This window comes from Arachis ipaensis, chromosome B1 (genome assembly GCF_059453495.1).
Source record: "Arachis ipaensis isolate K30076 ecotype BB chromosome B1, ASM5945349v1, whole genome shotgun sequence".
Taxonomy (NCBI): domain Eukaryota; kingdom Viridiplantae; phylum Streptophyta; class Magnoliopsida; order Fabales; family Fabaceae; genus Arachis; species Arachis ipaensis.
In genome coordinates this window covers 54409404-54435326 of record NC_142436.1, presented here as the reverse complement: position 1 = coordinate 54435326, position 25923 = coordinate 54409404, and the positions used below count along the sequence as shown (strand labels likewise).

The following is a 25923-nucleotide window of genomic DNA, read 5'->3' as shown; positions in this document are numbered from 1 at the left end:
CATCCTTCCTAGTGTCTAGGATTATGAAATCAGCAGGGATGTAAAGGCCTTCAACCTTCACTAGCACATCCTCTACTAGTCCATAAGCCTATTTCATTGATTTGTCTGCCATCTCTAGTGAGATTCTTGCAGCTTGTATCTCAAAGATTCTCAGTTTCTCCATTACAGAGAGTGGCATGAGGTTTATCCCTGACCCCAGATCACACAGAGCCTTCTCAAAGGTCATGGTGCCTATGGTACAAGGTATGAAGAATTTTTCGGGATCCGGTTTCTTCTGAGGTAATGTCTGCCTCATTAATGCATTCAGTTTATTGGTGAACAAGGAGGTTCATTCTCCCAAGTCTCATTACCAAACAGCTTGGCATTCAGCTTCATGATTGCTCCTAGATATTTAGCAACTTGCTCTTCAGTGATGTCTTCATCCTCTTCAGAGGAAGAATATTCATCAGAGCTCATGAATGACAGAAGGAAGTTCAATGGAATCTCTATGGTCTCTGTATGAGCCTTAGATTCCTTTGGTTCCTCAAAGGGAAACTCCTTTCTATCCAGAGGACGTCCCATGAGGCTTTTCTCACTGGGACTCACGTCCTCCTCACTCTTTCCAGGTTCGGCCATGTTGGTCATGGTTATGGCCTTGTACTCTCTCTTGGGGTTTTCTTCTGTGTTGCTTGGGAGAGTACTGGGAGGAGTTTTAGTAATCTTCTTACTCAGCTGATCCACCTATGCCTCCAAATTTCTAATAGAGGATCTTGTTTCATTCATGAAACTTAGTGTGGTCTTGGATAGATTAGAGACTATGGTTGCCAGGCCAGAATGGCTCTGTTCAGAATTCTCTGTCTGTTGCTGAGAAGATAATGGAAAAGGCTTGCTATTGCTAAACCTATTTCTTTCACCATTATTGTTGAAGCCTTGTTGAGGCTTTTGTTGGTCCTTCCATGATAAATTTGGATGATTTCTCCATGAAGGATTATAGGTGTTTCCATAGGGTTCTCCCATGTAGTTCACCTCTACCATTGCAGGGTTCTCAGGATCATAAGCTTCTTCTTTAGAAGATGCTTCTTTAGTACTGTTGGATGCAGCTTGCAATCCATTCAGACTCTGAGAAATCATATTGACTTGTTGAGTCAATATTTTTTTCTAAGCCAATATGGCATTCAGAGTATCAATTTCAAGAACTCCCTTTTTCTGAGGCGTCCCATTGTTCACAGGATTCCTCTCAGAGGTGTACATGAACTGGTTATTTGCAACCATTTCAATGAGTTCCTGAGCTTCTGCAGGGGTTTTCAGATGAAGAGATCCTCCTGCAGAATGGTCCAATGACATTTTTGACAACTCAGACAGACCATCATAGAATATACATATGATGCTCCATTCTGGAAGCATATCAGTAGGACACCTTTTGATCAGTTGCTTATATCTTTCCCAAGCTTCATAGAGGGACTCTCCTTCCTTCTATCTGAAGGTTTGGATTTCCACTCTAAGCTTTCTCATCTTTTGAGGTGGAAAGAATTTGGCCAGGAAAGCACTGACCAGCTTATCCCAAGAGTTCAGGCTTTCCTTAGGTTGTGAATCCAACCATGTTCTAACTCTGTCTCTTACAGCAAAAGGGAAAAGCATAAGCCTGTAGACCTCGGGATCAACTCCATTGGTCTTGACAGTGTCACAGATTTGCAAGAATTTAGCTAAAAACTGATGAGGATCTTCCATTAAACTTGCAATTCTGTTGCATCAGAGAAACTAATTGAGGCTTTAGCTCAAAATTGTTTGCTCCAATGGCAGGGATTGAGATGCTTCTTCCATGTAAGTTAGAATTTGGTGCAGTAAAGTCACCAAGAATCTTCCTTGCATCTCCACCATTGTTATTATTTTCAGCCATGTCTCTTTCTTTTTCGAAAATTTCTGTTAGATTTTCTCTAGAGAGTTGTGCTTTAGCTTCCCTTAGCTTCCTCTTCAGAGTCCTTTTAGGTTCAGGATCAGCTTCAACAAGAATGTTCTTATCCTTGTTCCTGCTCATATGAAAAAGAAGAGAACAGAAAAGAAGAGGAATTCTCTATGTCACAGTATAGAGATTTCTTTATGAGAGTAGAAGAAGAGAAGAATAGAAGAAGGAGAAGAGAAAAATTCGAACACAAAGAGGGAGGGAGGGTTCAAATTTTTTAAGAAGAGAAGTGTTAGTAAATAAATAAATAAATAGAAAGAGATGAGAGAGAGAAGCAATTCGAAAACAATTAAAAAGAAAGAAAAAAATTTTTGTTTTTATTTTAAATGTTAATTAGAATTTGAAAATTAAGAAGGAAAATAAAATTAAATTGAAATTTAAAACAATTAGTTACTGAAAAGAAATTTTTGAAAAAGAGGTTAGTGATTTTCGAAAATAAGAGAGAGAAAAGTAGTTAGGTGGTTTTGAAAAAGATAAGAAATAGTAAAACAAACAAAAAGTCAAGTAGTTAATTGAAAAAGATTTGAAAATCAATTTTGAAAAGATAAGAAGTTAGAAAAGATTTTGAAATTGATTTTGAAAAAGATATGATTAAAATAGAAAAATATATGATTGAAAATCATTTTGAAAAAGATTTGAATTGGAAATTAAAAAGATTTGATTTTGAAAATTAAAGTTGATTACTTGACTAACAAGAAACTAAAAGATATGATTTTAAAATTTAAAGATTGAACCTTTCTTAATAGGCAAGTAACAACTTGAGATTTTTAAATCAAAATATTAAATGTTAGTAATGAATTCGAAAATATGAAATCAAAATAAGAAAGAGATTTTGAAAATCAAATTTTTGAAAAATTTTCGAAAATATGAAAGAAGAAAATTGAAAAAGATTTGATTTTCGAAAAAGGTTTTGAAAAGATAGGATTTTTAAATTGAAAATTTTGACTTGACTAATAAGAAACAACTAAATTTTAAAACTTTTTGACTAAATCAATTCAAAATTTTCGAAATTTATGAGAAGAATAAGGGAAAGATATTTTTTTGATTTTTTGAATTTTTATGAAGAGAGAGAAAAACAACAAAAAGACTCAAAACATGAAAATTATGAATCAAAACACTCAATGCATGCAAAAACACTTTGAATGTCAAGATGAACACCAAGAACTTATTTTTTTAAAAATTTTTAAGAAAAGAAAAACATGCAAGATACCAAACTTAAAAATTTTTATTCTCTAGACACTAATAATTCAAGAATGCATATGAAAAACAAGAAAAGACACCAAACAAGAAAATGCAAAGATCGAATAATGAAAATCATCAAGAACAACTTGAAGATCATGAAGAACACCATGCATGAGTTTTTCGAAAATTTTAAGGGAAATTAAAAACATGCAATTGACACCAAACTTAAAATTTGACACTAGACTTAAATAAGAAACACAAAATTTTTTTGGTTTTTATGATTTTATTAAATTTTTTTTTTGTATTTTTCGAAAATTAATTAGGAAAAGAAAATAAAAATTTCAAAATTTTTAATAAGGATTCCATGAATCATGCAATGTTAGTCTAAAGCTTCAGTCTAAAAAGATTAGACATGGCTAGCCAAGCTTCAGCAGGACATTACATACAACAGCCAAATTGATGGGAATCAACTAGCTCTTGTGATGATAAAAGCATCATCTGAAACTCTAGAATTCATTCTTAAAAATTCTGAAGTCATAGAATAATTTATTTTTAATTTTTTTTTGAAAATTTTTTGAAAGTAAAAAGCTTAAAAATAAAATAAAATTACCTAATCTGAGCAACAAGATGAACCGTCAGTTGTCCAAACTCGAAAAATCCCCGGCAATGGCGCCAAAAACTTGGTGCACGAAATTGTGATCTCAACGGCACTAAAAACTTGGTATGCACGATTATAATCTCAACTTCTTTTCACAACTCCGCACAACTAACCAGCAAGTGCACTGAGTCGTCCAAGTAATAAACCTTACGTGAGTAAGGGTCGATCCCACGGAGATTGTCGGCTTGAAGCAAGCTATGGTCATCCTTGTAAATCTCAGTCATGCAGATTCAAATGTTTATGGGATTTTAATAATTAAAATATAATGAAAACAGAAAATAAGATAGAGATATTTATGTAATTCATTGGTGAGAATTTCAGATAAGCGTATGGAGATGCTTTGCTCCTTCTGAATCTCTGCTTTCCTACTGCCTTCATTCAATCATTCATACTCCTTTCTATGGCAAGCTGTATGTTGGGGAATCACCGTTGTCAATGGCTACCGTCCGTCCTCTAAGTGAAAATGGTCCAAATGTGCTGTCACCGCACGACTAATCATCTGTCGGTTCTCACTCATGTTGGAATAGGATCCATTGATCCTTTTGCGTCTGTCACTACGCCCAACACTCGCGAGTTTGAAGCTCGTCACAGTCATCCCATCCCAGATCCTACTCAGAATACCACAGACAAGGTTTAGACTTTCCGGATCTCAAGAATGCTGCCAATTGATTCTAGCTTATACCACGAAGATTCCGATCTCACGGAATGGAGGCTAAGAGATATGCATTCAAGCTTGTTTTCATGTAGAACAGAAGTGGTTGTCAGGCACACGTTCATAGGTGAGAATGGTGATGAGTGTCACATAATCATCACATTCATCATGTTCTTGTGTGCGAATGAATATCTTAGAATAAGAATAAGCTTGAATTGAATAGAAAAACAATTACTTTGCATTAATTCATGAGGAACAGTAGAGCTCCACACCTTAATCTATGGGGTGTAGAAACACCACCGTTGAAAATACATAAGTGATAATGGTGTTCATTGGCTTCGGCCCCAGAGGGAGAACCAGAATGACCAAGACCTCTAATACAATAGTAAAAAGTCCTATTTATACTAAACTAGTTACTAGGATTTACAGAGATAAGTAAATGATACAGAAATCCACTTCCGGGGCCCACTTGGTGTGTGCTTGGACTGAGCATTGAGCTTTACACGTGTAGAGACTTCTCTTGGAGTTAAACGCCTGGTTACAGCCTGTTTGTGGCTTTAACTCTGGTTTGTAACCTATTTCTGGCGTTTAACTTCAGAATAGGGCAGGAAGTTGGCGTTTGAACGCCAGTTTGCATCGTCAAAACTCGGGAAAAGTATGAACTATTATATATTTCTGGAAAGCCCTGGATGTCTACTTTCCAACGCAATTAAGAGCGCGCCCATTGGGTTTCTGTAGCTCCAGAAAATCTATTTCGAGTGCAAGGAGGTCAGAATCCAACAGCATCTGTAGTCCTTTTTCAGTCTCTGAATCAGATTTTTGCTCAGGTCCCTTAATTTCAGCCAGAAAATATCTGAAATCATAGAAAAATACACAAACTCATAGTAAAATCCAGAAATATGATTTTTTCATAAAAACTAATAAAAACATAGTAAAAACTAACTAAATTATACTAAAAACTAACTAAAAACAATGCCAAAAACGTATAAATTATCCGCTCATCACACACCACATTGGTAGCTTAGTTAGGTTTGAGTGACAATTAACCACACAATCAGTAGTATGTATCACCAATCAGCACTAGTATGTATCACCAATCAGCACCACATAATTAAACAATTTTTCATACCAAAATTTTAAACTCTATATAATACAAATTTTGCTCATACACTAGTATTTGTTGGAGGATTCTAAGGCAGGTTATACGGCAAGTCCAAACTAATCATAAGAAAAGAAAAGGTCCATTCATCATAAATCAGTTTTGCAATATTTACTACTAATTTATTAATTCTCTCATATATTTTCACCATCACATATTACAAGGTCATATTAATTTCAATATATCTTTGTGATAAACTCCAATTTTGTGGTTTATCTTATGCTTAATTTGAGGAATTTTATCACCTTTTCTAACATTTATTCAATGAAATAGCATGATTTTGCAATTCTCCCTGAATTTGTGCTTAAGTGTGAAAACATACATTTTAGGTCTTAAAATAGCTAAATTTAATTCAATTTAATTCTATTCGATGTCTTGATATGTTTTTTGAGTGATTTCAGGTTCATAAGGCAAGTATTGGATGGAAGAAGTGAGGAGAAAAACATGCAAAGTGGGAGAACTCATGAAGAAATGAAGGAACCGCAAAGCTGTCAAGCCTGACCTCTTCACACTCAATCGACCATAACTTGAGTTACAGAGGTTCAAATTAGACGATTCTAGTTGCGTTGGAAAGCTAACATTCGGGGCTTCAAAATGATATAAAATTTGTCATGGTTTCTTCACGTTTAGAGATGCGTACACTCACTGTACGCGTACGCGCACTGTACGCGTACGCGTCGATATTGCACGTGGCCCACTAAAGGTGAAATCGTTGGGGGCGATTTTTGAAGCATTTTAGGCCCAATCCAACTCATTTCTGATGCTATTTCATGTAGAATTCAAGCTTGAATAAAGGGGGAGCAATTTGTTGTAACTTAGCATCATGTAGGTTAGTTTCTAGAGAGAGAAGCTCCCTCTTCTCTCTAGAATTAGGGTTCCTAGGGTTAATTGCATCATGGATCCATGTTTAATTCTTTGCTTTCATCTTGTTTCTTCTACAATTTTATGCTCTAGTGATGTAACTCTCTTGCTCTCTCTTGTTAATTTCCCCTTTTTGCTCTCTTTTGTGATGATGAACTCTTGATAGATTTGGATCTCTTTTATGAAATTTATGTTTGATGTTCCTTTAATTGTTGATTTGAGTTGTGAATTTATCTTTCTTGCAATTGGTAGTTGGTAAATTTATTATTCTTGCATTTTTAACATGCTTTCCATTTGTACCCACCAAGTATTTGACAAAATACTTGGTTGGATTTTAGAGTAGATTTTGAGCATTCTTGGCTTGGAAAGAGTAATTGGAAAATCTTGAGTCATTAATACCCAATTTATATTGGTGATCTAGAGTTGTTAGTTAATATCATTTTCAGTGACTCTAATCTCTTTCTAATTCAATTAGTGAGTTTATTAGGATTTTTGACTTGAGAGTAATTAGTCTTGTTTGACTTTCTCTAATGGAAGATAACTTACACCTTCTTCCAACATTGGGGATGACAAAATAAGATAAATTCTTATTAAGTATTGTTATGATTAATGACTAGGATAGAAAGCCTATGATCTCAAACCTTGCCATGAATGTCTCTCTTTATTGATTGCTTTCTTTAATTGCTTGATTTACTCTTCTTGTCATTTAAATTCTTGCCCATTTAATTTCTTGCCCTGTACCAATCAAACCCCTTGTCCCCTTCATAGCCAATAATCATTCACTTCATTGCAATTCCTTGTGAGACGACCCGGAGTTTAAATACTTCGGTTAATTCTTATTGGAGTTTGTACTTGTGACAACCAAAATTAAATTTGATTTGAGTATTGTTAGTTGGTTGGGAACTATACTACCAACGAAACTATTTTATGTGAAATTCCTAACCATACAAAAATGCTTTTATCACTTTGCCAGATTTTCACAATATTTATTTACATAACCAAATTTAATGCTACTAACCTAACAGCAAGCTATTAACCAAAATAAGGCAAAAAATTTATAAATTATTAGTTTCAGATCTCTTTAAACTCAAACCCGGAAGCTAAAAATTCAGATATTCAATCCCCAAACTCCAAGGTAAAGGCAAAAATAATGATGTCATGGAAGACCTCAAAATAATCTCTTAAAATCAAAACCCTAAGAAGCAACAATCAGAACCATGAAATCTTCAGAAAAATTGAAATAAAACCCCTAAAATTAGAATGATTAAGAAGCCCCAAAAATTAAGATTCAATGCATTCAGAAATTCATAATCAAAATGCAAAAAAATTCAGAAAACCCTAAGAAGTAACAATCAAAATCATGAAAACTTCAAAAAAATTGACATAAAACCCTTAAAATCAGAATTATTAAGAAGCCCCAAAAATTAAGATTCAATGCATTCAAAAATTCAAAATCAAAATGTAGAAAATATCAGAAAAGCCTAAGAAGCAACAATCAGAACTATGAAAACTTCAGAAAAAATGAAATAAAACCCCTAAAATCAGAATTATTAAGAAGCCCCAAAAATTTAGATTCAATGCATTCATAAATTCATATTCAAAATACAAAAAAATTCAAAAAACCCTAAGAAGCAACAATCAGAACCATGAAAACTTCAGAAAAATTGAAATAAAACTCCTAAAATCAAAATTATTAAGCCCCAAAAATTAAGATTCAATGCATTCAGAAATTCATAATCAAAATGCAAAAAAATTCATAAAACCCTAAGAAAAAACAATTAGAACCATGAAAACTTCATAAAAATTGAAATAAAATCCCTAAAATCAGAATTATTAAGAAGTCCCAAAAATTAAGATTCAATGCATTCAGAAATTCATAATCAAAATGCAGAAAAATTCAGAAAATCCTAAGAAGCAATAATCAAAACCATGAAAAGTTCAGAAAAATTGAAATAAAACCCCTAAAATCAGAATTAATAAGAATCCCCAAAAATTAAGATTCAACGCATTCAGAAATTCATAATCAAAATGCAGAAAAAATTCAGAAAACCCTAATTAGCAACAATCAGAACCATGAAAACTTCAGAAAAATTGAAATAAAACCCCTAAAATCAGAATTATTAAGAAGCCCCAAAAATTAAGATTCAATGCATTCAGAAATTCCATTTTCATACTAAAATTCAGAACATTCCCAATCTTCATTCACAAGCACTGCATTCAGAAATTTCATTCCATAGTAAAATTTAGAAGCTTTCTTACCAATAAGCAGAAGAGGAGGGGGGTTACAGCTGCGTGTAGTGTTGTGAGAGCTTGCGAAGAGGAGAAGGCGAGACAGGGGAAGAAGAGGAAGCGGGAGAAGGAGAGGGGTTTTTTGAAGAAGACCGTGTACGTGGAGCCAAGACAGGAAGAAGAGGAGCCGTGGAGTAGCGTGCCTGAAGAAGATGATCGCGCTGACGCCCGTAGAGGAGAGCACCGCGCCGACACCCGTGGAGGAGAACAACGCGCAGAAGCCCGTGGAGGAGAGCAACGTGCCGACGACCGTGGAAGGGAGCACCGCGCCATCGCCGTTTAGGGGTGGACAGAACTGCGATTGAGAGCTGCGGTCATTGTGGAGGAGAGCCGCGATCGGGGGAGGGTGTGTGGCCGTCTGTGATTCGTTTCAAATGTTTAGGTTACGGTATAGTGATGAAGCTAAGTGATGAAGCAAGTGATGAACTGATGAAGCAATTATGTCTTTTCTTTCTTTTTTTTCTAAGTTATTTGATTGGAAAATAATTGGTGGAAATATGAAAAGTTTCCCTCTAAAATTTGTAACTGTGAATAATTTTAGGCAACTTTTTATAAATGTTATTTATTCAATTTTTTATAACCTTTATAAAATGTTGTATTTTTATTTAAAAATGTTGTCTTAAATGTTTTATATTGTAACATTTTTTGAATGTTGTTTTAGATATCAAAGACAACAATTTTTGTGGGTGGCCAAAAATTTTGTTATCTTAGCCTTATTCATGGGCAACTCATCAAAAATGTTGTCTTTGCCTATCTATGGCAACTTTTATTAAATGTTGCTTTGAATAAGGGTTATCTTAGGCCAAAAATATTGTAGTTATGATCTCTCATTTAATTTATATAATAATAAAAAATATATTTATATTTAGTTTTAAGGGAGCTATCAAAGGAAAAATGTGTCTAGAGTTAGGAGAGAAAAGAATTTATTAAGAATTAAGAGTAAACTACCATTTGTACCCACAAAAGTTAAAAACGCTGACATATCTACCCATAGAAAAAGGAAATTACCATTTGCACCCATGAAATATGGGTTCCGCACAACAAAATTATCCAAACACTAAAAAGTTACCTAAAAAACCTAAATTACCCTTATCTTCACCACCACACCACCTCCTTCACCCAATCACCTTTCTAACCTAACCCTCTTCACTCAGCCACCACACCTCTTTCCCTTTCTAATCTCAAATTCCACCACCATCCCCTTCACCCACCACCACCCCTCAAGCTCTTTACTCAATGGTGGCTCCCGCTACCCCCCGCAACCGTCACTGGAATCCTCGCCCTCGTTCACGGATTTACCGGCGAATCCAGCTGGTTCCTCCAGCTCACCGTGTTCAGATTAATGAAAAATCCAACATCTCTCTTCTGCAGTTGCGTATAGGCTTTCCTAGCCTCAGAACGAGATGAAAAATCCAAAAATGCAAATTCACGGTTCATTCCTTCATTGTTACTGTCTTCTACTAAAGTCAGGTTCTCAAAATTTCCAATCCCATAATGTCTCAGCTTATCTTTTAGCTGGCACCAGAAATTGCATGAATAGTTAGAAACTAAAAAAACTTGTGATGAGTAAGCATAACTCAAGCCTTGAAGGAGGCAACCGATAGGCCAAGAAAAGAACTTACAGCTTCTAATTTCCATGTCTTGCATATATTACCGAAATAGATGGTATCATTGTCTTGAACGGGAGAAACACGACATTGTTTGCCATTAATCTGAAATTGCAGCAATGAGAAACCAGCTGGATTCGCCGGTAAATCCGTGAACGAGGGCGAGGGTTCCGGTGAGGGTTGCGGGGGGTGGCGGGAGCCACCATTGAGTGAAGAGCTTGAGGGGTCCTGGTAAGTGAAGGGGGTGGTGGTGGGATTTGAGATTAGAAAGGGAAAGAGGGGTGGTGGCTAGGTGAAGAGGGTTAGGGTTAGAAAGGTGATTGGGTGAAGGAGGTGGTGTGGTGGTGAAGATAAGGGTAATTTAGGGATTTTAGGTAATTTTTTAGTGTTTGGATAATTTTGTTGTGCGGAACCCATATTTCATGGGTACAAATGGTAATTTCCTTTTTCTATGGGTAGATATGTCAGCGTTTTCAACTTTCGTGGGTACAAATGGTAGTTTACTCAAGAATTAATGACTTATGTTATTTTTAGTGTCTCTCTTTTTATTTTAGTGTTTATACTTTTTAAGAAATTAAGTAAAAATGTAATAGACAATTGAAAAAAATTAAATCAAGTTTGTTAAATGAGATAATTAACACAAGTTTGTTACTTATCTCGTTTTTAAACAAGATATGTAATTTAAACAATATATCTCGTTTGTAAAAAATTGTAATTTACATTATATTTATCTAAATTTAAATTATAAATTTTAAATTGTTAAGTTTTGTCAAGAGAAAACAAACAAATCTAATTTAAATCACAACAGTTTAAATTGTATTATATCGGATCTGAATTTTAAATTTTGAAGGTCAATCCCGATTAATCATCACAAATAAACACATGGATGATTTTGCATTTCATGGCCAAAGGAATTTAATGCACACTAATAAAGAATTCGCTTCATGCTAATCTATGGTTCAGAGTCTCTTTAGGATTGAATTAAGGCAAGCACTATGTAATTGAAATTGAATTGTTGTTAATGACATGGATATTGATGCGTTCTATGACTAAATAGGTAAATGCACAGTAATAAAGTGTTCTCTTCATGTTAATCCATGGTTTAGAGAGTCTTTTTTAAATTGAATTAAGACAAACATTGTACAATTAAAAATGAATTATTGTCGATGACACAAATGGTGATGCATTTCATGAACAAAAGACATTAATTCACACTAATGAGGAGTTCTCTTCATGCTAATCCTAGGTTTAGTTCTCTTCATACCAAAATCTACACACATTCTCATGTATCTTCACATTAATGTAAAAATTGTAATACTCTACCACACAAAATTTTATACTTAAGTCATAAAATAGAAGTAGTTAAGTATTACAATCTCTTAAAAGTAAAATCACTACAAAAAATAGGGTTAAAACGGCAGTTATTTTTGAAAATTACGGCAGTTAGAACTGCCATTATTATAAAAAATGGCGCCTCCAAAAAACGCCGTTATTCTGGGCGCCATTTTGGTTATTACGGCAGTTTTCAAAAAACCGCCACAATTACTTTTGGATAATACGATGGTTTTTTTTAGGGTTAAAATGGCGGTTTCTAACCGCCATTATTTCTGGATAAAATGGCAGTTTTTGAATTGTTTAAAATGGCGGCTATAACCATCGTTTTTACCAGGATGTTGTGGCATCATTTCTGTTTCAAATGGCGGTTTCTAACTGCCGTTTTTACCATTATAACCGCCATTTTTACCAGGTTATAATGGCATATTTTGTGTTTAAAATAGCAATTTTTAACCGCCGTTTTACCAAAATATAATGGCATCATTTTCGTTTAAAATGGCAGTTTTTAACCGCTATTTCTACCAGCGTATAATGGCATCGTTTTCATTTAAAATGGGGGTTTCTAACCGCCGTTTATACCTAATTATGATGACAATTTTATGCTTTTTAAAATAAGATTGAAACCACTAATTTAAAGTGATATTTTCGAAACTCACTTAAAAATCTCGTAATAACCAAAAGGCATAGCCATAAATCAAACATTATAAGATGATTTTTAATTCATACATGATTCAAAAGTCATAATCCAAGTCATAATTGAAATGTCATAATCCAAAAACAAAGTATCAAAGTAACATTTTTCAATAATACGTCTTAACATATCAAGCAAGGTCATGCTTCCTTGTTGCTTGCTCCAGAAGACCTACTTGCTAACTCTTTTGGTGATGGAATCTCACTCTCCTGATCCAATCCCTACAACAAAAATATAACTATTATGAGCACAAGAAATGCAAGAAAAAAGCATATATTGATATATATTTTAGGTCTGATTTAATTTATAAGAAAAGAAAAGAAAACACACACAAAAAATGTTACAACTATTATTTCTCATTATTTTATTTAGAGTTAAATGCTGGAAATTAAGAATGTAGGTCCAAAAATCCTAAACTAGTTGACACCAGGGAACACATTATGACATTATCTACTACGAGAACTAGCATAAAAAATAATTATCCAGACCAACAAACATTTGGGAGAAGGAAAAAACCGAAAGATATGTCATACAGACCCCACTAGGATGTTTGGTTTCTTATTGAAAATCTCAAAATCATGATTTGGACAAGTGCTATAAGAGAATAGCTTTTTGGTTTTGCCGTTTTGTAGTAGAAACCAAACATACTCACATAATCTTTGGAGTTTGATTAGACCTCAAAAATCTTTGGAGAAGAAGCTCAATCCCTTGAAAGTATATGGTTCATAACTTTAATCATCTTTGTATCATAAAATTAACACTCCTTAGTAACCGGCACCCACACTTGAACAACATTGCAAAATAATTCATAATTTTAGAATTCATCTAATTCCAATCTTACAAAATCCACTTAAACAAAGCACCAGACAATCCGACAACCATCTACATTTTAGCAATTATAAAAGAATTTAAAGCATACTTGAATAGACACTGTACCTAAGTTTTATCCTCCCCTTAATCTCACCAACTCTACCGCTCAATTTGAAGACCTGGTAACTAGTATATATCAGCAGGCACTACTATAATTTAATTTTGTTAATAAGTGCTACTATATGTAACCTACTTAGTTGATCTCACAGAAACACCAAAATAATAGTTGGAAATAAAATAATTAATAAGTAAAGATAAAATGTGAATTATAACTAAATGAAAACTTAAATATAAATTTCATACTATAAATTAATTTAACCTACTAACTATTTTGACATGTGTTCGTCTTCTCCAATGTCATCATCTAGTAGTTAATCATCTACCTCATCTCTTAACAATGATAGATTATCACCATTTTTAAATAAAGAATCCAAGTTTTGCTCTAACCATGGCTCATTCTCACATACTTCATCATCTTCATTTCACCCCATATCATATGAGTCTCTTGGCTTCAAATGCACGACAACACTCCAATCTTTATTCACTTCATTATTGACAAAATACACCATTCGAGCTTGTGAGGCTTTAATATATGGATCATCCTCCTCTCATCTACCACTGTGTATCACTCGTGAAAAATTAACAGAAGTAAAATCCCAACTATCCTTTCTACAGCCTGTTCTCTAGTGGTGTCAGCCCATTTACATTTGAATAAAGTAACCCAAAATTGGCCATTGTAGTTTAGTTCTATAATATCTTCTAATTTTTCATAATATGACAAATAAGCATTCCTAACATTAGCATCACTAGCGCTAGCAACACAAGGAGTTGAAGACATTAAGAAAACTCCACTATTCTAGGTCTTTAACCCATTGTCTCGATTGGTAGTTCAAAAGGAGAACCCATTGATACTAAATGTAGAAAACCTCTTGGCATATCGTGATGGACCCCTTGCTAAGTATCTCAAATCCTCATGCACAGTATTCATAATGTCTGGGTTCATAAGCTATTATGATAGAAAAACATATTAGTTATTATATCCATAAATACTGCTCAATATTAGCAAAAAATTATCACTTTTCTATTTACCTGCATAGAAAACTAAGTAATAAAATCTTTATTAACTCTTTTTTCTATCTCTACATTTGAAGGCCTTTTACCTTTAGATCATCTTCGTACAAAATCTTTGAAGTCACTGTCAGATATGAAAGTTTAATTCTAACTAAACTATTTTCAAGTAAATAAAAAATATGTATGCAAATCCTTAAGTACTTACTCAATGAACGGTTTGACGTATGGACAATTTAGAACCACATAGCGATGTGTTTGTTTTTTTCCATAGGTGACAACTCAAATACTGTGAAAGCTCCCTTAGAGTTACCCATTTGTGGAAAAAGCGAATCAACATGTGTTCTGTAATTATCATCCGGACGATCATCAACACGTGGTGGCCTATTAAATCTTGTCTCAATCCCTTCTAAGTATCGAGAGCAAAATGTAAGAGCTTCTTCAGCCATATATCCCTCAGTTATAGAACCTTCTGATTTAGCTTTGTTTTGTACATAGGACTTCAAATGTCCTAAATACCTAGTTTGTATAATTGGCTTTAGTAAGAAAGATATAACTAAGTGACAGGTTAAATGAACAATGATTGAAAAGAGATATTTACCTCTCAATAGGATACATCCACCTATAGTGTACTGGTCCTCCAAGTTTTGTTTCATCAACTAGATGACAGGTTAAATGAACCATGATTGTAAAGAAAGAAGGAGGGAACAACATTTTTAAATGACAAAGGGTAAAGATTATTCGAGGTTGGAGCTTCTCAAGTTCTGTAAGACTTAAGCTTTTAGAGTACAACTGTTGAAAAAATGAAGACAACTCTATTAGCACTGCAGTAACTTTATCTGGTAGCACATTACATATGGCAATGGGTAATAGTTACTGCATAAGGACGTGGCAATCATGGCTCTTCAATCCAGAGAGCTTTCTTTGCTTCAGGTCAACACACCAAGAAATATTATTCGAGAGACCATCTGGTACTCTAATATTCTTTATAGTACGCAAGAATATATCTTTCATAGAATTTGACATTGTGAACAAAGATGGATGATATCTTCCATTTTCATCTGGCCATAAATCTTTCCTTATACCCATTTCTTTAAGATCCTTACAAGCTTTGAGATTATCCTTTGACCTTCCAGTCTCATTGAGCAAAGTGTATAACACATTGTCGCAAACATTCTTTTCAATGTGCATAACATCTAGATTGTGGCGCAATATGTTAGACTCCCAATAAGGAAGATAAAAAAATGCTTTTCTTCCTCCATATCCCCGATTCATCATCTTCTTCAACAACTTTTCGCCAAGTCCTCTTACCTTTACTTGCCTGTAGTTCCTTCCCAAATGAAACATTGATGCCTTCAAGTTGTTCCAATATTTCTGACCCTGTTAGTACAGCTGGGGGATCTGATAAACCCCAATTTTGTGATTTATCTTGTGCTTAATTTGGGGGATTTTATCAACTTTTCTCATATTTATTCAATGAAATAACATGGTTTTGTAATTCTCCCAAAATTTGTGCTTAAGTGTGAAAACATACTTTTTAGGCCTTAAAATAGCTAAATTTAACTCACTTTAATTCTATTCGGTGCCTTGATATGTTTGTTAAATGATTTCAGGTTTAGAAGGAAAAGATTGGATTGAAGGAATGAAGAAAAAGCATGTAAAAATGGAGAACTCATGAAGAAATGAAGGAATCGCAAAGTTGTCAATCCTGACCTCTTTGCACTTAATCAATCATAACTTGAGCTACAGAGGTCCAAATGAGGCAGTTCTAGTTGTGTTGGAAAGCTAATATCTGGAGCTTCAAAATGATATAAAATTTGCCATAGTTTTCTAGCGTTTAGAGATGCGTACGCATGCATCACGGGTACGCATGGGAAGTTGCACGTGACTCACTAAAGGCAACTCGTGGCCAGCAATTTCTGAAGCATTTTGGGCCCAATCCAACTCATTTCTGATGCTATTGAACCCAAGGATTGAAAGCAGAATGAACCAAGTATTCATAGTTTAGTTTTTCATCATGTTTTAGGGGTAGAATTCTACAGAGAGAGGCACTCTCCTCTCTCTAGATTTAGGATAGAAATTAGGGTAGAGTTAGGTTAATCTCTCTCAAATTTATCTTTCAATTCTTGTTTTGATTTCAATTCTCTTTATATTTTAGTGTTCTATTGTCTTAATTTTCTTAGTTTCTCTTGTTAATTTCTTGTTTTGCTCTCTTTTATGTTGATGAACCATTGTTGGATCTTGATTTCTTCTAATGCAATTTTATGTTTCCATGTTCCTTTTATGTTGATCTTGATTGTTATTGTTGATTTCTTGCTTATGTTAGTTATGGGTTGTGTTGATTCTTGCATTTTGTGATGTTTACTTTTCTTGCACTCTAGGTGTTTGATAGAATGTTTCCTCTAGTTTTTGAGTAGTTTTCTTGACTCTTGGCCTAGGCTAAGGGAATTGAGTGATCTTGAGTCATTGGATCTCATTGAATTGGTGATTTGAGAACCCTTGGTGGTCAATTTGATAACCATTGATACTAGCCTATTACTAAGTCAATTAATAGCTAGGTTAGAACCTATGGATTAATGTTGATCAAGCCATTTGACATACTTCAAGCATAGAAGTATACTTAATGAGTTTGGTTTCTCATAACTGTCAATGTATGGTTTGTAGACAATAATGGTGATCTCAATTACCTATGTCTAGCCAAGAGTTCTTTTTCTTTCTTTATTAGTTAATTGTCATTTATTTTCTTGTTTTTACTTTTCTTGCCAATTACCAAATCAAACCCCCTTGCATCTTCATAGCCAATAATTAAACACTTCATTGCAATTTCTTGTAAGACGACCCGAGGTTTAAATACTTCGGTTATTTTTCATTGGGGTTTGTACATGTGACAAACAAATTTTTTATTGAGGATTATTTGTTGGTTTAGAACCATACTTGCAACGAGAATTCATTGAGAAATTCTATACCGACGATAATTTCTTTCATCAAAATGGCGCCGTTGCCGGGGAATTGTAATGGTGCTATGTTATTGGCTATTGTAAATATTGTGAATATGCTTGCCTTTTTCTTCTTTGTTAGTTTTTGCTAGTTCTAGGATTTGGTTTTCTTTGTTTCTTGTTAGAATTTGTTTTTTTATTTTTTCTTATCACCATGAATTCTTATCACTTTGGCTATGAGTGTGGTTCAAACTATGTTGTAGGAAATGGAAGCTTTAATGACAACATGCATCAAGGATTTGGAGATCAAAAAAGGGAGGAGTCCCAAGCTTATGGACAACCTACATGGCAACGACCTTGATGAGAGGAACTTTTACGTGGTCTAGAAATTTGTGGATAAATCCTCGTTGCAAGTATAGTTTCTAAACCTTCAAAAGTCCTTTCACACAAACGTTTTGGTTGTCACAAGTAACAAACCCCTTTTAAATTGATAACCGAGTATTTAAACCTCGGGTCGTCTTCTCAAGGAATTGCAGGGAGGTATATTCTTATTATTGGTTATGAGTTTTGTAAATTGGGGGTTTTGGAGCTTGGGCAATCAGCATAGATATATTTAAATGACAAATAAAATAAATAAATAACTGTAAAATAAACTTTTGGCAAGGTATGAGAAATTAGAAGTCCAGACTTAGTTATCCTTATCAATAATAATGAAAGTTGAATCTTAATTCCACTTAGTTAACCTTTACTAAAGCAAAGGAAAGTCAAGGGACTAATTAGTTTGATCTTCGAATCCTATTTATTTCCTAAGAAAAGATTGGGATTATTGAAGTTCAGTTCAATTATCAAAGATAACAGTTATCAATTATGTTGAGCTAAGATAACTCCTGAGTTACTGCTTTCTTAACCAAGACCAAAAGGGGAAAAAGTAAATTTACTGGAATAAAAATGTCTTCAGATGGGAATAACAATAATGTAAATAAAAGAAAGCAATATTAAACTGAAATACCTCAAGTAATATTAATTCAAAAGAGTAATCTGTAACATAGAAGAATTCATAAAATTGCAAGAGTAAATAAAAAGGAATGTTGAACCTGATAAACAGAGATAATCCTAAAAGCGAATAAAATCCTAAATCTAAATCCTAATCCTAAAGAGAGAGGAGAGAATCTCCCTCTCAAACTAAATTTAAATCATGAGAAGTGAATTATGAGAGCCCGTTTATGAATGGATGCATTCCCCCACTTTATAGCCTCTAATCTGTATTTTCTGGGCCGAGAACTGGGTCAGAAATAACCCAGAATTCGCTGGTTGCGAATTCAAACATGCTGAATTTCCATCACTGCGACGCGTCCGCATGGAGCACGCGGTCGCATCGCCTAGCGTCAGAGCAACAATGACATATTATATATCAAATTGAAGCCCCGTACGTTAACTTTCCAACGCAACTGGAACCGCATTGTTTGGACCTCTGTAGCTAAAGTTATAGCTATTTGAGTGCGAAAAGGTCAGGCTGGACAGCTTAGCAATTTCTCCAGCTTCTTGTATTCCTTCCACTTTTGCATGCTTCCTTTCCATCCTCTGAGCCATTCCTGCCCTGTAATCTCTGAAATCACTTAACACACATATCAAGGCATCTAATGGTGATAAGAGAGGATTAATATTAGAAATTATAAGTCCAAAGAAGCATGTTTTCAATCAAAGCACACAATTAGGAAGGCAAATGTAAAACCATGCAAATAGTATGAATAAGTGGGTAAAGAGTTGATAAAAACCACGCAAATGAGCACAAGATAAACTATGAAATAGAGGTTTATCAACCTCCCCACACTTATACAATAGCATGTCCTCATGCTAAGCTTAAGAGAAACTATAAAGGTGAAGAGAAATGATAGAATGTGTGAAATGCAACCTACCTATATGAATGCAACTACATGCAAAAATATTTCTACCTACTTGGTTAAAAGCAAATAAGTTCTCCAAGACAAACATAAATCAGATTTCACTAATTCAAATCGTACAACAAAAAGCAAGTAAACTTGTAAGAAGACAGCTTATGAAAGCAGGGAACATAGAATCAAGCATTGAACCCTTACTGGCAGTGTATATCACTCTAACTGTCACGGGTCTAGGGTCAATCACTCCACTCTTCTCTAATCATGCTTTCTAAACTTTGTTCTTCATCTAACCAATCAACAAATATTTAGCATACAAATGCAATCATCATGAGGTCTTTTCAAGGTTGTAATGGGGCCAAGGTAAGGGTAAGGGTACATGTATATGGCTAAGTGAGCTTTATAAATTGAATCTTTCATTAACCTAAGCTTTCACCTAACATACATATGCTCTATATAACTCTAGAATCATGCCTAGCTACCCAAAATTCCCACTTTTGTATAATTTCCATACTCATGTACCAAAATTTCTTTAATTTTTATCACATGTGCATTTATCTTTTATTAAACTTAATATTGGGGTAATTTTGTCCCCTTATTTACTTATTTATTGAGTATTTTTGGATTTTTCTCTTTTTTCTCTTTTTTTTTTTTTTGTAGAGAAACAAACATAACTTATCAATGCACATGGATTTTCTATTATTTTTCTATTTTGGTTTTTCATGAGTAGGTTCCCAAATTCCTGATATTCAAATAAATTAGAAACATTATACTTTTCCTTTATTAACCCATGTTCCCACAGTTTCCCCACACTTAATTAATACACTATCTTAAGCTAACCAAAGATTCAATTGGGATAATTATTTTGTTTTCCGCTTAAGGCTAGTGATGTGGTAAGATATAGAACAAATGGGGATTTCAAGGCTCAAAGTGGCTGACAAGGGTGATTTAAAGGGTAGGCTTATTTAGGATGAGTGAGCTAAAATCAAATAATGGCCTCAATCATATGCAAGCATGTAAATACACTAAATATTGGACATATAGACTGAAACAAAGTAAAGATCACAATTATAGAGAAGTAAACACACAAGAATAAAATATTTATGGTTAAATTATGTAACCATGTAAATAAGCTCAAAATCTCACAGGTTGTGTGTTCTTTGGCTCAAAAACCATGTTCTAAATACAACTTCAAACAAATTTAACAAAAAAAATTTTCAATTTAAATTAGTGAAATTTTTCAAAAATAGGGTCTTTAGAAGAATTTTATTACTTTAACCAAGTAGTAACTAGATGCATAAAATCAAACAAATATGCAAATGCAACAACTAATTTAACAAAGAAAATTAAACATTGGTGCTAAAATATGAAGTGACTAACCCATGGAAGTCGGTATCGACCTCCCCACACTTAAAGATTGCACCGTCCTCGGTGCATGCTGAGATGTGTAGGTGGACGGGCTGTTCCAACTGATGCTTTTCTTCAAGGATTGTGCTGATGGACTTGTTTGTCTCCCCATGTAAACGTCTTCCGGTTTCCTTCCGGGTGGCCATCCTGAAAGAAAAAGGGAAGAAGAGTAACCCAGAAATAGAGATAAGAAAATAAAAGAAGTATGGGTGGGTTAATTCCAAATGATATGGGTCTCATTTACATGGAAGCTTCAACATGTAAGTGAGAAAACAATAGAAGCCATGGCATACCAGTGGTGCAAAATTGCAACAATGGAGAAGAGAGTGGGGAAAGAGAGATAATATAAATTCATGTCAATGCAAAAAGTAATACAGGTATAAAAGATTGGCATTGATTTAAATAATATTACCTAACCAGAATAAAACAAGTCATAAGCACCAAGATAATACCAGAAAAGATATAATAGTTGAATAAGAACATTTGAACACCAATGGTAAAATAAGAAATTTAGAAAAGAAAAGAAAAATATGCACAAAATTAAAATGCAATGAATGAAATATTCAAATAAATTAAGTAAAATAAAATGAAAGATAAGAAGAATGAGAAGGGAAAGAACGGAAGAAGAAGTAAGTAAGAAAGGAGAGAGGAAAAATCAGGATTGGGGAATAAAAGATAAGAAAATTGGCACTAATCTGGATAGGTTGTGCGACGCTGGCGACGTGGTCGCGTGGGTGACGCGGTTGCTTGGTGCGCGATAAGATTAGGTGACGCGGACGCGTGGGGCACGCGATCGCGTGACTCGATTTGTGCTAGTGGCGTGAGTGCAGCCTCGTGGTCGCATAACTTTCTGTTTGAAAATTCATTTTGCCAAATTTTGGGTGACGCGATTGCGTGGGTAACGCGATCGCGTCGGAAGGCTTGGGCTTCCAGCACGAGTCCAGCCCAATTCCAGCTCAACTTTCGGCCATACACCTTTGTTACGTCGATTTTCATGGCAGGCGGCCGCGTGGGAGGCCAAAGTTCCCACATGACGCGGTCGCGTGAGCTACGCGGTCGCGTGGGGTCAAATTATGCTAAAGGCGCGCCTCCAGCCACGCTTTCGTGTGACTCTCTGTTCAATTCTTTTCTCCCCAACGCACTAGTGATGCGGACGCGTCAGCGACGCTGCCGCGTCGCGTGCGTGTTTTTTTTTTTTTTTATGTAAGATGCAGAATGCAATGCTTAATGTGAATGCTATGCATGATTCTAGGTTCAATAAAATAAAATAAAATTCAAAAACAAACAAAACCAGATAAAATTAAAATTAAAAAAAAGAACGATCATACCATAGTGGGTTGTCTTCCACCTAGCACTTTTAGTTAAAGTCCTTAAGTTGGACATTTGGTGAGCTCCCTGTTATGGTGGTTTATGCTTGTACTGATCCAGGAATCCCACCAATGTTTGTACTTCCAATATCCTCCGGGGTCCCAAACTAGGCGCAGAAAGCCTTCAAGTAAGTTAAAGCAAGTGACAAGACCCCAAGAGTGTTGATTTTTGGGATGAATTCCGGGGTCCCAAATCTTGCTTTTGCACCCGTCTTCTTGTTGGTCATTATGATTCCATCCGGGTAGCAAGCAATCTGAATTCTCACTAGAGCGGCCAAACAACTTTCTAGACCCATTCAGTTGAGCTTTACACCAACCTTTGCGTTTAAACTTAAAGCTTCCAACCATGATGAACCTTGCAGGACAATTCTTACCACTGGCCATCTTCCTTTTACTCTTAATATTACAAAGAGCTCCAAGTTGACCATCCGTCTCCAGTAGCCCATATTCAAGTGGAATTAGAAAGCTAAGGGATATGAAGTTTACCCACTTGAATGTTGTGAAGGATGATGGCAACTTAGGGGGAAGTATTTTTAATGAAATTGCAAGCTCCACTCCCTTGTGCTCTTCTCTAATAATTACCACCTCTTTGCACACTTCTTTAATACCAACCTATTCCTCTTGGTAGCTTTCTTCCGATTCAATCTCCTCTTCATTGCTTTCCAAGGGCATGGGAGGTTGTGCTTCTTCTTCTTGAATCACCATCTCTTGATCAACCTCTTCCAAGTCTTCAACTGTGATATGCCTTGGAGGTTGTACACCCTCCTCAGCATCAATTTCAAACGTCTTGGAAGGGGGTTCTATGACTGGACTTTCCCATGGAGGTTCTGCATCTCCTAAGTCTTCAACCACTTCTTCTTCTTCAATAATTTCGGCTTCCTCTACTTGTTCCAGTACAAAGTCATACTCCGTACTGTTCATTGGAGTTTCTAGTATCTCCTTCATGCTACGTTCTTTATTAGATTGTCCACATGAAGCCATGGGGGTTCCTTGAGTGTCCGAACGTCGGGAAGCTAATTGATTTATCGCTTGCTCCAATTGACGAATGGTTGCCTGAAATCGATCCACTGTTTCCTTGAAATGATCCTTTGTCTCTTGATGCACTCGGCTTTCATAAATAGGATTATAGTGCTCTTGGATTGATGGATATGGAGATGGTGAATATTGAAGTGGTGGTTCTTGTGAGTAATTGGGTTGGAATTGGGGTGGTTCTATATATGGTTCATATGGCTCATAAGGTGGTTGGTATGGTGGTTGAGGGTTAGGGTCATATGGAGGTGAATGGCGGAAAGGGGCTTGTGAGTTTGGTAGTCCAAAGTTATGTTGAGGAGGGGGTTCATAGGCATATGGTGGTGGTTGTTGATAGTCCATTGGAGGTGGTTGTTGCCATGAGGGTTGATCAAATCCTTGTGGCTCCTCCCATCTTTGATTGTTCCAACCTTGATGCCTGTTTTCATTGTAATTTCTTCTTCCTGCAACATAATTGTAACCAGACTCATAGCCAAAGGGGTGAGAGTTCATAGTAGCTAATAAAAATTAAAAATAAAAGCAAATAAACAAGCAAAGGAAAATAAAATAAAATAAAATAGATAAGAGAAAAGATTTGAAATTTGAAAATTGAATTTTTGAAATTTGAATTTTGAAATAAGATAAGATAAGATTTTTGAAAAAAATTTGAATTTTGAAATTTAAAACTAAGATAAGATAAGATAAAAAAAAATTTAAAATTAAAAATCTGAAAAAAAAATTTTTCGAAAATAAATCAATTTGAAAACAAATATTTACAATAACCAATAACAAGGCACACGTATGCAATTCCCCGGCAACGGCACCATTTTGATGAGCGGAACTTTTGCGTGGTCTAGAAATTTGCGGATAAATCCTCGTTGCAAGTATAGTTTCTAAACCTTCAAAAGTCCTTTCACACAAACGTTTTGGTTATCACAAGTAACAAACCCCTTTTAAATTGATAACCGAGTATTTAAACCTCGGGTCGTCTTCTCAAGGAATTGCAGGGAGGTATATTCTTATTATTGGTTATGAGTTTTGTAAATTGGGGTTTTGGAGCTTGGGCAATGAGCACAGATATATTTAAATAACAAATAAAATAAATAAATAACTGTAAAATAAACTTTTGGCAAGGTATGAGAAATTAGAAGTCCAGACTTAGTTATCCTTATCAATAATAATGAAAGTTGAATCTTAATTCCACTTAGTTAACCTTTACTAAAGCAAAGGAAAGTCAAGGGACTAATTAGTTTGATCTTCGAATCCTATTTATTTCCTAAGAAAAGATTGGGATTATTGAAGTTCAGTTCAATTATCAAAGATAACAGTTATCAATTATGTTGAGCTAAGATAACTCCTGAGTTACTGCTTTCTTAACCAAGACCAAAAGGGGAAAAAGTAAATTTACTGGAATAAAAATGTCTTCAGATGGGAATAACAATAATGTAAATAAAAGAAAGCAATATTAAATTGAAATACCTCAAGTAATATTAATTCAAAAGAGTAATCTATAACATGGAAGAATTCATAAAATTGCAAGAGTAAATAAAAAGGAATGTTGAACCTGATAAACAGAGATAATCCTGAAAGCGAATAAAATCCTAAATCTAAATCCTAATCCTAAAGAGAGAGGAGAGAATCTCCCTCTCAAACTAAATCTAAATCATGAGAAGTGAATTATGAGAGCCCGTTTATGAATGGATGCATTTCCCCACTTTATAGCCTCTAATCTATGTTTTCCGGGCCGAGAACTGGGTCAGAAACAACCCAGAATTCGCTGGTTGCGAATTCAAACATGCTGAATTTCTGTCACTGCGACGCGTCCGCATGGAGCATGCGGTCGCGTCACCTAGCGTCAGAGAAACTATAACATATTATATATCAAATCGAAGCCCCGGACGTTAGCTTTCTAACGCAACTGAAACCGTGTCGTTTGGATCTCTGTAGCTAAAGTTATAGCTGTTTGAGTGCGAAGAGGTCAGGCTGGACAGCTTAGCAATTTCTCCAGCTTCTTGTATTCCTTCTACTTTTGCATGCTTCTTTTCCATCCTCTGAGCCATTCCTGCCATGTAATCTCTGAAATCACTTAACACACATATCAAGGCATCTAATGATGATAAGAGAGGATTAATATTAGAAATTATAAGTCCAAAGAAGCATGTTTTCAATCAAAGCACATAATTAGGAAGGCAAATGTAAAACCATGCAAATAGTATGAATAAGTGGGTAAAGAGTTGATAAAAACTACTCAAATGAGCATAAGATAAACCATAAAATAGAGGTTTATCAAACCTCCTTCCGAATCAAGTTTGACAAGAGTGCTTGGGGATATGACTACTCTCCTCATGGAGATGCGCAAGGACCAAAAGGCATTTTATTCCATCCAAGCCGTTCGAGCGCCACCCCAACATGACCACTCTCCAAATTTTTATGGGTACAATCCAAATCCTAATGCATATCAATCTAATGTGTGTGATGACCCTTATTGTGATTGTCAACCACAACCACCACATACATATGATCCCTTCCCTCAACATAGCCCTCAACAACCATACTCACATGCTTCATACCACCATCCACCTCCATATGATCCTAACCCATACCCACCATACCAACCACCATATGAACAATATCTAGAGCCACCACCATTCCAACACCAATACTCCCAAGAACCACGATTTTCTCATACACCACCTCAAGACTTTCACCAATATGAACCACCTTCCAACTACAATGCCTTTTCCTCAAACAATGAACCCTCTCTTCCACCACCGCCCCCCCGATGAAGCCCTTACACAAGAATTAAGAGATCTTGACTCTCATATCCAAAAGCAACAAGAGGGGAACGGACAAGGAGTTTAAGGAGCTAGAAGCCAAGATGGCTATCATAGCAAAAGCCGTTAGTCGCATAACCTCCCACCTAAGCTCATACATCCCAAGTACTCCCATTGTTGAATGTGGAGAAGCAACCAAAGAGCTTAGTGAGGGAGTGAATTTGG

General features: G+C 35.1%; 1 pseudogene; it reads right to left on the bottom strand.

The window, feature by feature from the left end:
* Positions 1 to 14344: 14344 nt before the first annotated feature.
* Positions 14345 to 25923, bottom strand: part of LOC148576615 (uncharacterized) — a 76873-nt pseudogene continuing 65294 nt past the window's right edge.